Source organism: Brassica napus, unplaced genomic scaffold (assembly GCF_020379485.1).
Source record: "Brassica napus cultivar Da-Ae unplaced genomic scaffold, Da-Ae ScsIHWf_790;HRSCAF=1133, whole genome shotgun sequence".
Lineage (NCBI taxonomy): Eukaryota > Viridiplantae > Streptophyta > Magnoliopsida > Brassicales > Brassicaceae > Brassica > Brassica napus.
The window spans coordinates 49,747-54,547 of NW_026016837.1; the positions used below are offsets into that span (position 1 = coordinate 49,747).

The 4,801-nt window shown below is 43.3% G+C and overlaps 1 long non-coding RNA gene across 1 annotated transcript; it reads right to left on the reverse strand.

The window, feature by feature from the left end:
- Window positions 1-345: 345 nt before the first annotated feature.
- Window positions 346-3,355, reverse strand: LOC125605637. Its single transcript, XR_007337084.1, has 2 exons — window positions 1,681-3,355; window positions 346-1,603 (listed from the first exon to the last, which is right to left on the reverse strand). It is a non-coding gene; the product is annotated as an uncharacterized LOC125605637 (long non-coding RNA).
- Between the last annotated feature and the right edge of the window lie 1,446 nt (window positions 3,356-4,801).

Consider the following 4,801-nt stretch of genomic DNA (forward strand, 5'->3'; position numbering starts at 1 on the left):
AAAAAAACTTATCTACAGTCCCCTTAAAATAATTTTAGGCATGTTGTCCACTTAGTAATAATATTAGTGTTAACCAATTAAATCCCACTAATTATACAATTAATATATTTATTAAAAATTAATTTAACTATGATTTGAAAAATTTATTTTATTAATCTCACCAACATTACTTGTAGTTTTTTTAGGTGTGATTCCTCAAGGACAGTTACCCCCATGAGCTCTCCAAGTTGCGAAGCAAGCAGGAAAAGAACCGACTGCATTACTGGTTGAGTCAAAGTTTACTAATCGAGTGGCTTTAAGACATTATGATGCATCATGAAATGAATTTCTTTTTTTTGGTAAACATGTTAAAATCTATTACCATTTTCAGTTTTGACAGAAATGATAAAGCCTAACTAGTAACGGAAAAAGTACAAAAATCTAAACAGTAACAAAAGCAGAAAAAGAAAAACACCACAACAAAACTATAGAAAATTAAACAACTAGGTAGCAAACTTAAAGCAACGTGACCATAGCGTAACATGGACAGACCTATAAACCAGAACCTTATAAGTACTGACCACTAGTTGCCGCGAGCTACCGATGTTCGGACCACCCTCAAATCTTACTATCTCGGCTCCTACAACTTCCTCCAGACGAGCCCCAAGAAGCCGAAAATAGAACCCAACCAGGAAGCTTCAAATTATCCAGTAGGAAACTCCCACCGGCGGCATGAATAAAAAAATATTGCCACGTCTCACTTATCTAACTGGGACTGTTACACCCATTTAACCATAAATCCCAAAATGAGAAGTCAGACCGGTCTGAGCATAATCCCCCGAGGAAATCCACCACATGATTCAGATCAAGACGATTGTTCAATTTTTTCCCCACCGACCAAACGTACTACCTAGAGATCTCCTCTGTCTTGGCCAGTTACTAAAGCTCTTATTTTTTTCAGAGGATGATGACTACGCTCACCACACCAATGAGAATTCACAAAGAGGAGATGCTTCCATCCAGCATCTCATAAAGCCCAAATAGGTCAATAACAACCTACCGCAAAAACTCCAATGACATGAGACCTGAAACACGCTGCCAATGAGGAATGATGATCAAAGTTGATAAGACTGAGACCCATTCTCTCTACTCCCTACTAGAGCCTTAAACCAATAACTAATACCACACCAACTGGTAGATCTAAATAGAGAGATGCACGCAGTGGCCTAACTCATCAACACCTCCAAGGAACTGATCCGAATATAGCAAAATGATAAAGACCCGATTGAAATCTGAAAACGACAACCCTTACAATGCCATCAACCAGCGCCGTCAAAATATCTCTTAAAACTTCGTCAAAAAACCCGAGCCAAGACCCTTCAATCCGAGAAGAAGTGAGTGAAGACCACTACAAACCTGAGTTAGATGTCGTAGATTAGTGAGATACGCCTGATATCACTCCCGGAAACAAAGATCTGGCCAGCGGAAACCCTAGCCGTCATCACTCATGAACAAAATCCAACAGCTCGAACCGCACAAAACCAGCATCGCCGTCCCTCAGAGGAGACCGACGCTATCCAAACAGAGCCACCACTAAGAAAACTCACAGGAGTCTGAGACAAACCTAGAACAACGAGCATACCAACCAAAGACGAAGTGAGAGGGCGAACAGAAGATACATAAGAAGGACAAGAAGAACACCGGAAAAGGGGTGACCGGCGGTGTGCCCTTGGCTTCCCAGATCTGATTGTGAGGGAGAGAAACAAGCGCAGTGGAGATTTCCCATGAAATGACGTTTCATCTGTCATAGGCACATAAACTAATGTAAAGCATTATATAGTTATGGTTGAAACTATTTCAGTTTGCTTCAACTTTTTGAAGTGGTACTATAATGGTATTATAGACAAGCCCAAAGCCAAGTCATCAAGCCCAATATAATGTCCTAAGCCCATGTGTTTAGGGTTCCCCTTACAAATAGCGTCCTATAAGTATTGATGTTATGCCTTTAGCTTTGTAACTTTGGCTGCACAGTTGCAGCCTCTTCTTTGCTCATTTTGGATGAAATACAATCCTGTCTTTTAGTTCGTTCAGCCAAGTTAATCTTATTCCTCCCTTTAGTTTACTAGTCACTCAATAAAGCTCTATGAGCTATTAGTCTTTCAATAATGCTCTATATAGGCATAATCTTTCTGCATCTTATAACAAACCGCTTACACGCTGAGACGCTCCCATGCACAATAATCGAGAAAATACAAATGCTCACTCTCCTCGACGCCGGAGGTGCCTCTGGCCGCCAGCGCTGACCCTTCAGCCTCCTCTTTCGTTCTCTTCCAACTCACTCTGCAACTTCGTTTTGTGTTTCATAGTGTGCTATGTCGCCATCTCTGCTCTCTGCTCCACTCACTCCGGTGTTCATCCGCTGAGAGCGCTTCTTGCTGAGAAGAGAAGCTCCATATCCTCAGCCCTGCTTATCACCACCTACAACCGTCGTGACCCTCCAACATCAAGTTCTTGCTTCGTCAACCTGCGTACCTTCGACTATGCATCCCAAATCGAGAAAGTTAAATCGCGGTCCTACGGATCTACGCTTCACCAGCGAGACATTTGACTCACTCTCCTCTACGAATATATGAGCTTTCTGATGGTCCCTCCCCTCCGTAAGGCGCTGGTATCAAAAGAACCACCCCGCCATGCTTCCACTCAACATCACCAGTACGGAGTGTTGGACTGTCTCTCCTCCCGTCGTGTAGCTCAACCCGTCGTCCGCTCGCCTGGCCTCTCCTCATAGTCACTCCATTGCGTCTCATTCCATCATCAATGGTCGAAGGTCCAAACCGGCAACTTTCCTCTCATAGGATCTATCATGTTCGCTCGCTCACCGTCTCCCTTCACCAGCCACAACAAGCCGCTCTGTCCATGGAGGTCTGATGTACAAAGATCCTTCCAACGAGAGTTACATTATCGGCGGCCATTGCTTCGGTTCCACCAAAACCCTAATCCCTTGTTAGGTATGGGCTTTACTTGATGTTTTGGGCTTTGACCTAATTTCAGAAGCAAATGTGTTTTAAGTCTTGGGGTCTCCTACCCCTTAGCCCACTCTCTCCCACATTTAAGCTTCGCGAGACATACGTTCATTTAAACTCAAAGGTTGTACCGTCAACAACTCTATGTGTAGTACTACTCCGACAGCCTATCCACAGCTCACTGCAACGTCACCTAAACTTAGCATCTCCCGACTTTGTCAACTGCAATCTTTCAGAGACTGTATCGTCGACGACTGTGTGTAGTCCTACTCCAGAAGCCTCTCCGCACCTTACTGCAACATCGGGAGATCCATACGTCTTCAGAGACGGTTATCAACAGCACTCAAAACCCATTGGTTGGGTTCTTCAACGTCGATTTCGACTTCTTAGGTGTTCTTTAGGATGCAGGCTTTAGGAATACAAATGAAGATTTTCTACGGGTTACTTCTCTCTTTAGCCACCTCTCTCTTTCGTTATGGTTTAATTATGTTAGCTTATCAGTTTACCGTCGAGTATCTCTCTGGTTGTAACCGATTTAGCCTTGGACGTTTAATTTTAATATGGCATTTGTTGTTCAAAAAAAAAAGCCATAATCTTTCTAGTTTCCAAAATATTATCATGGTATCATAGCTTCAGTCGGTTCATGGGAGTCACTCTTGTCTTCTTGTAGCTGTCGCTCACTTTATCTAAGCTAAAAGCATCTGGTTTTCGAAGTCATCAAGCAGATGGAGCCAGATCATTGTCAGAGATCAAACAAGCTCCATCCTTTGTGCTTAAAACATTTCAAGCAAGGTGGGTCTGAAGAAACCTCACACAAGAGCTTCACGTCAACAGGGTTGTTGATGCAGCATACATCATTATCCTATTTACCTTTGGTTTTTATTATAGTTTCCTATTCCTTAATGCATGCGATTTCCTTTTTCCATTAGGTTCGGGCTTTATAACCGACTAAGGCTTTTAGCTTTGCTATATATAGTATGCTCTCGGCTTTGTGAGAGATACAGCTTTGATTATTGAAATATAAATTTAGGGTTTTGTTTTAAACAACTCTTGAATCCTTACTTCTGGGCATTCTCTAAGAATTCAACAGACTTAAGAACGCTAAAGATAACGGCCATTCTCAGAATTCAACGTTACCTTGGCATTATCGGTTATTAGACGGTACTTCCGCTCCGTCAATTGGTATCAGAGACCTTTAGATTACGATTCTAGTCGTGATCATCGATCTTTGTTTTCAATGGCACCCCGTCCAAACGAGTGGACACAGATGCAACAGTTCCTGGAGGACTTTCAGGAGAACTTTCAAGACAATATGAGACGGACGATGGCTGAAGCAATTCAGGCCGGAGTTCAGGCTGGAGTTCAAGCAGCGTTTGCAGCTCATCCCGCGAACGCACAGCAACAACGCGCAGCGCCAATTCAACACCAACACCGCAAAAACAACCCTCTCTTTGATGAACAAAACGTTGACGTCGACGATGAGAACCCATTCGGCGACAACAATCACCAACATCATCACCGACAAGAACGACATAACAGGAACGAGGACACAAGATGGATGTCGGGGGTGAAGATTGATATTCCCGAGTACCATGGTGGTTCGCAACCGGAACACCTACTCGACTGGATTGTGACCGTCGATGAATTCATAGAGTTCAAAGAGGTTCCAGAACACAAGAGGGTGCCTCTCATTACTACTCGTTTTCGAGGACACGCTGCGGCATGGTGGAGTCAACTTAAACTTTCTCGAACTCGTCGTGGGAAAGACAAGATCACGTCATGGGATAAGCTCAAGAAAC